This window comes from Bradysia coprophila, assembly GCF_014529535.1.
Source record: "Bradysia coprophila strain Holo2 chromosome X unlocalized genomic scaffold, BU_Bcop_v1 contig_26, whole genome shotgun sequence".
NCBI classification, from domain to species: domain Eukaryota; kingdom Metazoa; phylum Arthropoda; class Insecta; order Diptera; family Sciaridae; genus Bradysia; species Bradysia coprophila.
In genome coordinates, this window is record NW_023503313.1 from 2,609,046 (window position 1) to 2,621,327 (window position 12,282).

The following is a 12,282-nucleotide window of genomic DNA, read 5'->3' on the forward strand; positions in this document are numbered from 1 at the left end:
CATGATTGTCCACCTCAGCAACGCAAAACTGATCCTTTTTTCTTAGCCTAGGGCTGACCTTGAGTTGCAATTTACGATGAAAAGGTGATGAAAATGTTCACAACGAGTTCAATTCAGATGTAATGCTTAAATGCAACTAGAAGAATAATTCAATTCAAAGTATTATTGCAAAGGAAAAATGAAAAAATCATTCAATTTTTGAAGGTCGGTTAACCGGTAAATGACAAAAAAAAAATTCCGTGAAATGGTAAACCGGTTAACCGGTTTTTCCGGGTTTTTAATTTCCCGGTTACATTCCCTACTTACCTGTGACGCAACATCTTTTATTCCATTAATATAAAATGTTCATAAAATATAAAACCGATGATCATTGTTTAATTTACTCGTAACTATTGATAACAGATGACACAGCCGTCCGTGAAAGGTAATGATCACTTCTATTGTGACCGCACAATAATGTTCTGCAATACTTCTGCGTAATATATAGCACTTTTTAGCCCCGTACGAAGTACTGGGGGCTTATAAGATTAATATGCCGTTTGTAACACGTCGAATTGGAAGCAGACAGTAAGGGCAAAGCATTTGGTTATGTTCATAGATGACGAATCCGCAATAAAAAAAATGTCCGTCCGTCCGTCCGTCCGTCCGTCCGTCCGTGACCCCTATAACTTGAGTAAAAAGTGTCCGATCTTAAAAATTTTTTTTTTCCCTGATTGGTATGGACAAAAGTAAGGTCAAGTTCGAAAATGGGCATGGTAGGGCCGGCCCTTCCAGGGCTAGGGCCTTATAGGTGTTTTTCAGTCTTTTGACGATATCTACAGAAATACGCACGCAGTAGCTGCTTGTGATATATCAAATGAAAGGTATTGACGAGTAGAACAAAGTTGCTGAACATTGTTTTTGGGTAGGATGCAACGTGGGCTTGCTGGGAGGGCTCAAAGGGCGTTACTCGGCCCTAAGTGATTCACTATAAATTATCTCATGACATATGACAGATGGAATATTGGTTTCTTCGGCAAAGTCTTAGAGTTTTGAGAGTAGAAGACGGCTGTATTCATGAAAATGTCGAAAAGTTGGACCTTGGTGTTTCAATCAGGTTTTTAGAATTATCTCATGACATATGACAGATGGAATATTGGTTTCTTTGGCAAAGTCTTAGAGTTTTGAGAGTAGAAGACGGCTGTATTCATGAAAATGTCGAAAAGTTGGACATTGGTGTTTCAATCAGGTTTTTAGAATTATCTCATGACATATGACAGATGGAATATTGGTTTCTTCGGCAAAGTCTTAGAGTTTTGAGAGTAGAAGACGGCTGCATTCATGAAAAAGTCGGGAATTTGGAATTGGCTGTTTCAATTATGTTTTTGGGGTTATCTCTGAACCTACAGGAGTTATATTGCTACTTTTTGTTTCGTTTGTCAGATTATTCAATACCGAAAGAAAGTTGATAAAAAAAGTTGCAAATACGGGTTCCTAAAATTACATCGTAAACTTTTGTTTTACTTGAGAAGTACTTCGTACGGGCTTTTGTAATTGCGCTATGCGCAATTTTAAAGATGAACACTTTCAAAAATGGGCAATAATGTCAAGTACGCAATAAGGTTACAGAAGCATTTTGGTAACGGACGAATATGGGTTACGGGCTTATTAGGGGCTACGGACGTATTATGGTTACGGACGAAATAGGATTACGGGTCGTACGGGGCTAAGTCGCAGCAAACGCTCCGACTGTTCTGATGCCTTGTTTTTTATATATATATATATATATATAGCACTTATACAAAGAAAACAGACCCAACAGTATGGTTATTTTCGTCGATTAAGCATCAATAGCAATCGACGTGTTTGTTCGCAAAATTCGTAGAATTTAAATGAAAAATTTAAACGAAGAAACAATTTGTAATTGAAGCAAAAAGCAAAATTCAATTTTGTATAACTACTATCGTTTCATAGATTTAAAGCAACACGTATGTGCAGTGATACAACATAATGTGCAGAATTGGATTAAGACAGAACCATTATGACGCATACATTACAGTTACTAGGGGCTGTTCAAATGTGACGTTACGCGGGTGATAAGAATAGGTGCGATATGAGAGGTTATAATTAGGCCTGTTCAGGAAAACAAAATTTCGAATCAACTCGACGCAAATCAGCTATTGATGAAAGTATATAAAAGTACGCACTATCCAAGCTGCGCAAAGCAGTTTCATTTCCTTACAAGGAAATAATTCGCTAACAATTGTAAAAAGTGATGATTTTTCGCGAATGTATATGGAAATAATAGTTTTTAGCGCAGCTGGGAAAGTGCATATTTTTACATATTTTTACATACAATTGCTCTCAGATCTTATGAAGATCTTATAAGATATCTGCGTCGAGACAATTCGATGTTTTTTTGCCTAAGATGGATATGCGCCGAAAAACACTCTGCGCCTTCAGCTATGCCAAAAGCGGTGAAAAAAGAGAATCTTATCGCAAACAATAAACGCACTTCAAGCAAAAGTGCCTCAAATGACAGCTGCCAAATAGATTACCTTTTTGTATGAAAAATTAACCGACATTTTTTACAGTGCACTGTCTAGTTTCAGTTCCCTATTTAGAGTACCACTCATGCTTTACGTGCGTTGTACTAACGTATTTACTTCGGTAGTGTCAGAGGCGACAGAGGATGTAAAAATTCCATAATTTAGCGTGATGTGATTTATGAATGGCCTCCTATGCATAGAGCAAAAAAGCTTTGTTTTCAGAAATAGCTCTCAAAACCATTGTTGTAAAGTACTGTGCTGCGTGCATCATGCAAGTGGCATATTTCTTTATTCATTTTCAGTACATTTGGGAGATGATGGAATATCAATGAAAAATTTTCTTTGTTTTTAAAAATTTTAATTTTAAATTGATGTGTAACTCATGATTTAGCTGGATTCTATACTTTAGGTTTGTATACTGTTCACTGACTTTAGTAAAACGGAAAAATGTGATTTTGACTTAAACAAAACGAAATCACTGTCCCAGTACTGAAGAGTCATATGGGTCAGATTCACATTTAAAACGGAAACCAGAAAAATATTGTTTCTTATTGTAACGACGTAACAAGCGAAATATACCAAGCATCGAATTGCTTTCTCGAATACAAACTTCAGACGAATCTAATAGCCTTTCCGGTACAATGCGGTACGTGTGAGTTTGGAAAATGGATCAAAATGTGTATATATGTAATACTGATACCACTTTTGCTACACTCACGTATTGGAAATTGATTTTACGTATGCAAATATCTAAATCCATATATTTATCTCAATTTAAATTCAAAGCATATCGGCTTATGTCTTGTTTACATATATGTTCTAAGAAAACACCTACCACAATGTAATGTATATCTTAGGAACTGCGAAGAAAATCCTTAGCATATCTACGTCTGCATGTAAAAGGAAAAACAGTATCTAAAACGAGTTGCTTGGCTGTTTAGATGTCAACATTTTGATGGTAACGAACATGTTTTCCAGTTATGTATATCAATATACTTCGTCATATATGGCGCACACACATAATATGTACATATAAACATGAACTAAAAGTATATATAGCACTACCCCTCAATATTACCCTTTTTCACTAAAGGAAAATCTTTGACTTCCGGTATGAATAAGGAATGAATAATATTTGATTTATAACATAATCAACTCAATAAATTTTATAGGGATGTGATGTCATAATTCAAAAATGATGACATAGAATTTTGGATTGAGAGTTTGTTTACAATATTTGTGTTTCAGTTTTTGGAGCATATAACGGGGAGCATGTCAACGTCACCAGAATCCAAGCGATAGATTAAATTAAACTCAAAACAGTTTAAGGAAATTGCTTTACATTCCACATATTTGATTTTAATGAGTCTACAGCTTTCAATTAATTAAAAATTATTGTTATGGAACGTATATGTATAACGTACAACAAACACTCGTTATGTGTGTTGTGTAGCACATTCGATATTTTTAACGTTACGTTTTACACGATGTTTACACATTTTCACGTAAAAAATACAAAATATTATTTACTCGTAATTTTGATACAAACAGTGCAGAACTCTGTTGGAGTTATAATCTTTTATTATAGCGGTAAATTTTCCGAATATGCTGTACTCACAGCCAGCGCAGTATCCTAGTAAAAGTGTTGTCATGTTACATTTAAATTACGTTTCACAGGTAAAAACAACATGCATTGAGTTAAGTCCAGACAATGGATAAAAAATTGTGAAGAACTGTGTTTTCAAATGCACACACATGGTTAAATGGTTGTGGTCATTGCAAAAAAAGCTCGTAGGTAAATGAGAAAATGCAACTCCAGAATGGCAACGTTGACTCAGCGGTTTTGTTTGTTCTGATGAAATTTTCCATTAAAATTAACTTTCATTGTAGACATAATAAGTGGTGGATGTATGAAGGAAAAACGAAATGCGAGTAATACTTTGACTCTGCATGACACAATGACCACACGCTAAAGACGTTTTATGGGATCAAGTGTGGAAATTCACTTCAACGTTTTACCACTCCGTTGAGAATTTCTATTGACTGCAACGATTTAGTTACAAATTTTAACCAATCCGAATGCTAACGGAATACTGAACGTAGTGGAAAATGTAACGTCGTTTCATGCTTAATGCATTCTTTTGATTTAATAGAGATCCACATTAAGAGCATTTATCATTCAACAAAACAAACCTAAATTTGTATCGGTATATGATACAAATTCCACCCATGGAGTGGCTTCTATTCTTAACAAAAATTGCCTTGCCCTACTCTATTTATCCAGAACCATGGACCTAGCGTTTCAAAACCTAAAGGAACAAAGAAATATTGGCCAATTAAAGAATTATACAGTGCGATCTTTTTATCCTCTGCCGTTTTTGCCACCCAACCAACATGTCTTGAACTGTTCCTCACATATGATTTTGCCACTGTGTCTCGGCAAGTTGCGTCCCGTAGCAAACATTTTCCAACAGACCGAGGTATCAAGGTGAGACCGTCAGGGTGTTTGCCATTGTCACGAACAACTCCAGGTGGTTCCAAAATGACTGGGACTCCTGCGGAAACTGTACCTCTTCTAATTGTATCATTCAAGGAATGATGTCTTGGATGTCGGCCTGACGCTTTTATACAACTCAACCCATGATAGCCATAAGAATCTTTACCACAAATGCATTTATGAGGGTGACAAATTTTTGCTCCAATGCGTAGAGCAACCGAAATTCTTAAGGTGTTATTATCGAGGCATGGACCAAGAGATGTTGAAGGTAATGCGCTCAACCATAATCCAGATTCTTCTTGAGATGACGCTAGTAAACGGGCTTTCTGACAGACATCATCTCCAAAAGAAAGAAGTAGGTCGGCAAATTTCCTCTCCATAACTGGAATCGACCAAGATTTCTGAATGTTCGATTGTGCTTTGCACAATACAACACATAAGAGGCTACAACGTAAGACTTATGTTTAAGTTTCAATATTTTTTAAATAATTTTTCGGAATTTAAAGACGTTCCTAAGAGCGATCGATCTTTTGCAAATTTGTAGCCTACATTTTGGCAGAAAAATATTAGTTTTTTGATAATTTGTCTGAACCTTTTTGAAAAAGTAAAAGCACGCGAGAATGTGTTGCTTTTAACGGAAAAATTGGTTTGTGAGTCATAACTTTATCCACTTTATCCATATTACATAAATTTACACAATCCGAGAAATCATAAAAAAACGAATATTTTCCGCCTAAATGTAGGTAATAAATTTGCAAATAGTAAAACTCAAGTAATTTTTTAGGGCAAATTGTATTTACGCTGACTCTTCACAAAGTTAGATTTAGCCCATTGATACAGCAAACAATCTTCATATCGCTACGCATCTTTTATTTTCACTCTATGTCCTATATTTATTGAAGAACTAGATTTCCCTTTTGATAATTGGTGAAGGTAAAATTTAACAATTTAGTTCAATGTGCAAATTGGAACGAAAGATTAGTAGCAAAATAGAAAATTGTTGGCTACATTTCAATTGAATTAAATGAATTCCCAGTTAACTCTAAATCTTCCCACACCCCTGTCTCGCAATTGGCTGAATGCAGCCGGTGAAAGATCGATGTCATCTCTCTTACAACCCCAACATTTGTCCTTAATGGCCACAGTAACACTTCTTCCAGTGGTGGGATCAGTGACTCTTGCCCGTCTTTGGCACATCGGATCATTGTTCGGATTCGGAGTAGTAAAATAGCTGAACGCTATTGCAGCTACGAAATCGTTATCGGAAAACCATTGGCCACATGCCGTTAATCCTAGATTGTAGTACGTAGCATCACCAGACACTGACAAAATATGGAATTATAAATGTTATTCATGATTTATTACCTAAGACTAGTTGCAATTAGTCTCTGCTCGGTATAATAAACTTGGCTTACTTGCATTGGACGAAGCAAACATGCAGAAGGAAATACAGAATATTGCCAAAATTGAATTCATTTTTAATGCTCGAAAGTTGCCTGGAATTTTCCGATTCTAAAACTATTTTTTCGTTAATCCCTTCACTCTTTTATACCGTATGAATTGCGTCAAAACTCTTTAAACAAGATGAAACTTAAAAATGAAACGGATACTTATATATCACTATAAATAGAGGTCACACATTATATCAATATATTATATCAATAATGGTATTGGTCGCAACACATGTGCCAAGTTACTTTTATTTGGAGCACAACATTATTCTAAACAAATAATTGTTTTACAGTATGTCTCTAAAATGATCCGTTTTTTGTTAACTTTCGTAACTGAAGTAACTGTGGAATCGTCTCGTTGAAAGCTCGGTAAGTTTGGAAAGTTTTTGGTATTAGTGGCTTCGTCTTGTATTTTGCGGTGAACGTATTCAAACTTGAATTTCTAAACAGCTCAAACAGGCATTGAAGGTGACCCGATTTGATTTTTAAACTTTATCCTTCCAAAGACTAATGAAATTCTTGAGGCTAGAGGTGTGCGCCGATTTTAAAATAGTCGGCGGCGGTGCGCCGACTGGTAAGGGATCGGCGGCGGCGCGCCGAAAGAAATTTATAGTCGGCGGCGGTGCGCCGATAAATTTACAAAAAATCTAAACTTTCGAAAATAATGCAAAAACATTTGAAAAAGCGTGCGCAATCCTTTTTCCGAACACTGAATTCTTACTATCTTGCGATCAGAAGTATCAACCACTTATACAAGGGGAATTTTATATTTTGAATGTACATTCACTGACCTATTATTTTAAAAACATCTAATTTAAAGAATCCAAGAATGATTAGTGAGTTTGCGTAAATGACATATAAGCTATAAGTCAACTTATACACTGATAAAAAAATTTACGTCCAGTATGTATGAAATGGATGGCAGACAGCTTCATTTCTGCCTTACTTCGGATATGTATATTTCAACGTCTGACATGTATATCCAACGTCTGACATGTATATCCAACGTCTGACATGTATATCCAACGTCTGACATGTATATCGTACATGTCCGACGTATAGTCATACGTACTGCTCGTGACTATCCGTGTCACTCGTATGTTTGTACATCGAACATGTACGATATACTTGCCAGACGTTGGAATATACATATCCGAAGTAAGGCAGAAATGAAGCTGTCTGCCAGCCATTTCATACATACTGGATGTATGTTGACGATTTTTTTTATCAGTGTACGTTGGAAATTTTAAGTCACATCTTCATACTAGATGTTCTGCAGGTTTCTTATTTCCAACTTATAATTTATGTCATTTACGCAAACTCACTACTATTATCTTTCGATTTATGCAATAACCGTTCCTGTTGCCTTTAGTCCATCTTCGATGTAGGAGTGAGATCGTAGTAGAAAGTTTTCGAAAATAAGAGATTTAGATAAACTTAAATTTATAAGTAATAAGTGTATAGACTACGCCAAAATGATTTTTTTCCCAAATTTTTTACATAAAGCAGCTAAAAATTGAAAATAAAGATACCCGTGTCTCGTCTTTTGACTAAAAAACTTGAAACCGGAAAGATTTTCCACTTTATAAATTCCTGAAACATGTGATATGCGCCATTTTCCACCCAAATTCCACATAAGGTCTTAAGTTTGCCACTTTACAATTACAGTAGTATTCACCCAGTTTTGACTGATTCACTGAATTTTGTTTTCTTTCTTCTTCCTCTTATCTGCATCAACAGACAATAAGAGAAACGTCGTTTGCCATCTGCCGCGCTCCATTCCATTGTACAGAAAATAGAGTAACGTACCCAAGGGTTCACGTTAAGTGAGGATACAGAAAAGACAAATGCTGTTTCGACCTCGGGTATCGATGGCGGTCCCAGGCCAGCGTGATCTGACCATCCTCAGTTGTATCCATCGATACCCTTCCCAAGACAGCAGCAAAATTTTTCTTTGGACGAGTATTCAAAAATTTGCTTAAAACACTTGCCATCGACTGATGGAAATAGGATACGTTATATAAAGCTACTTCGAAGATAACCCTATCGTAGCAGCAGAAACAAAATCACCGTCGTACAGTGCAAGTAAGAAGAAAAACCCAAAGTTCCAACAAAAAAATTTTAACAAAAAACTCCTTTCTACGCATATAGAAACATAGCAGCATATAGAAACCTGACTTATAAATTAAGAGAAATAAACATTTGCTAAAACCTTGTACTCAGAAATACACTTTTGTATAGATTTATCAATTTAAGTTTACACATTAAAATGGCTGAAAGCACTAAACGTATAAAATTTCGGCGCGATGAAAATACAATCGGCGGCGGCGGCGGCGCGAGCTATTATTTTTCAGCGGCGGCGCGCCGAAAATTTAGCAAAAAATCGCCGGCGCGCCGGCGTAAAATCGGCGGTACACACCTCTACTTGAGGCCAAGTTCTATGATAGACTATAACGGACTGGTGATCTTAGAGATATTTCTAAAAGATTTTTCGTCTCGTTGCTTCGAGTAATTTTCTATGGATTTTTTATCCGTCGAGGACTAAAATGCCTTGGATGTAGTTCATTATTGGAAAATACCGGAGTAATAAGCTATACTAGTTTTTCCGAAAAGAATTTTTTGCGGGATTCTTGGTTTCTACGAAACAAACAACATTTCAACGAGTGTGAACCTCGCGGCCATTGTTATTCGATTTTTTGTCCAGAGAGTTAAGCAAGAAATACGCCGTCTTTTCAAAACATCTAAATTATTCTGTTCTCAATAAAGCCAATATTCGGATTCAGATCAAGTTATTTTATTCGTTCTTCCACGCATATCCCCAACTTCCAACACCTTAAACGACTTAAGCATCGCTCGTTTATTTTTATTTTTGACTCAGGCATTAAAAAAAGCGATATTTTCTAAAAACGTAAATTTACATAAAATAAAAATCATCGTCAAAAAATGTAAGAACTTTGTTTATTTTGAAAATTGGTTTTGATTTATGATAAAGCAAGACCAGTTTCATTTTTATGCAAATTGTTTTTAAAAAAATGTAATTGTAATGTAAAACATGATCTACATTTTGTACTTTTATTGTTAAAAAAGATTTGAAGGATGGTTTGGGATTATTTTTTGGGTACTGAACTAGCTGCAGTAAGGCTGTCTTTAAATTACGTTAATCTTTCAATACCGACAAGCGTGTCAAGTTACAATTAAATCTGCTTTTTTTGCTTAGTGTTCGAGGGAAATCGTTTACTTCAGTAGTTTTAATTTACAATCCAGTTTTTTTCCTAATTCAAAACAGCCTATTGGATTTATAAGGAAAATCGAATCATTTTAGAGACACACTGTAATAGTTATTTGTGTATCTGTTTTGGACGTTTGATTTTAGGCAATTTCGTGAGTTGTACATGCGAAAGTGCCTAAAATCAATCGTCCAAAACAGATACTCAAAAAAATTTCATGTAAGGGGTCGAAAACCCGAGAAAAATCTCGAAACTCACTCTTTTTCGGCCCCGACACATGAAAAACAAATATTTATCTAGAATGAATGTATTGTGTCAAATAAAAAACAATTTGTCAAAATAATGCCATGACCCAACGCACTTCAAGCAAAAGTGCTATTGATGACAGCTGCCAAATAGAGTACTAACTTGTATGAAATTTTATCCCCACTCTTTTTACAGTGTAAAATTTTGTATGGAGCACAGTCAAGTTTCAGTACCCTATTTAAAGTACCACTTTCGCTTGAAGTGCGTTGCATGACCTATTAATAATGTTGATGAACCAGGACTTTCTTATTCATCGCTATTTTGCAGACCAACGGCTGCCTCAATTAATTCAGTTTTTCTTTCAAAAGTGATACAATTGAGACAACAATGACTGGAATGTTTATCATTTATTATTTACTCAATTGGTTCATCTCATTAACGACTTATCGACAGATATCAATGTTTGTTCGCACCTGCAAACAAAAAAGCTCTTGACTTAATTAAAGTGGCTTTGAACTCTGTTCGTACTAGATTCGCTCGATTAACAACTTTTTTGCCTAATGTTTCGATTCCTTGTGGTGTTCAACATAAATTCTCTTAAAAAGATTTTCCTCATATGTAATGCAGGCGGCTAATAAGTTTAATGTGTCATCTCATCTAACTTTGAACATTCTGCCATTTTACAATACTGTATATACCCTTTCCGATATCGATACTTTATGTAAGTGGAAACTAAAGGATTTTCGTCATTCTTAACTCTTTTAAGAGTTTTTGTTTTGTGATATTCAGTTCGTTATTAATGCTCAAAAGAAGTTAAATTTTTGGTGTTTTTTTTTTGTTTTAGTTAGAATGAACACTTGTTGAGTAAATATTGATTTCGATAAAGTCTCTTTTATTCGACGTAGAACTAAATTCTACAGTGCAGTTCGAAGATGAGAGGTATATGAGTGTTTCTAAAAAGAAGTTGGGAGCTTTTTGTTATGTTACTTAGGATTAAATTACAAAATCTTATTTGAAAAAATTATGGCAGTATCTTACTATGACCCACTTGCTCATTTCCTTGACCGTCTGTCAAGGTTTGTACGAGAAAATCACTCGAAAGTTTATGTCACCAGATGCTCACTGTAACTGAAAATTCATGAAATTATGACAAAAACGCGAAACATGGCAATGTTTGTTACTTCCTCGATAAGTTGAATAAATTTCAACGACTTATAGGCTTCATAAGGTGCTGCAACGACTGTAAAAAGAAACAATTTAATTCGAATTCATAGCTGACATAGCTTAATATGCAGTCAGAGGCAGTAATATTTCAGCATGAATTTGTTTCAGCTGATCCACACATACAATCAAAACTGTTTATACACAGTCTCTGACTGTAATACGTATTTTTAACACTTCTGCATAACGTCTGAATTACCTTTTGGTAGCTAGTTATTATGTAGATGTGTTGTAATTGTTCATCAAAACATTTTTAATTGTCTTTCGTTCTATTTGTTTGTGTTTCAATTGAGACCAATTTACCATGTCGATAAACGGAAAACAACATTTTTCCGAATTTAATTGTATTTTAGTTTAAAACAATCAAAGTTGTTGTAATAATGAAGCAGGTTATTCGTTCACATTAAACTAATTTTTTCGATAAAAACTGTATTAATGTTACGAATGATTGCAATTCAACCGAATTGGCAAAATGAAAAACTGAAATCTTTTCTATCATGTAAATGCAACTAATTTCCCATGAAATGCACAAATTCAAAATTAATGGAGTAATGGAAAAATTGCATTCAAAAAGTTTTTATATGCCGAGTGTCGCACCGAAAAACTTCCACTTTATTTAGCCATCACAATCCGACAAAAAAAAAATCGAATCTATAGATAAATCCACGCTACACAACCGAAAATATACATCAATTTATATAGCAGATATTTAAAAGCATTGGTCTTTTTCCATTTCAACGAAGAATTATTTATGCGAACTAAGTTAACCAATAAAAAAAAACTTTTTTCCAACCATTCACAGTTGTTATTGAATTAAAATCTTTTTTAAACTTCGCGTACACACAATCAATTGTTTGATATTGTAATGAAATTTTAATTTTTTTCTAAGTTTTTTTTCCCGTTCATCGTAACATCGTATATGAAAACTTTACTGTTCGAAAATGTTGCCAGTTTTCGAAATTTTCTTGTTTTTCCATCTCTCTGTTGGTTAAAACAACTAAAAAGCGATTAGCATACTTACAAAGTTGGAAGCGAACCATAGATTTAACGGATCAAACGGGTACATGAATGTATTCGAATATATTTGATCGTATAATATGTACAATTTTCGG

General features: G+C 34.8%; 1 long non-coding RNA gene across 1 annotated transcript in view; it reads right to left on the minus strand.

Moving 5' to 3' along the window:
* The window catches only part of LOC119069306, a 481,283-nt gene that overhangs the window by 242,656 nt on the left and 226,345 nt on the right, over window positions 1-12,282 (minus strand). The gene's annotated exons all lie outside the window — the stretch shown is intronic.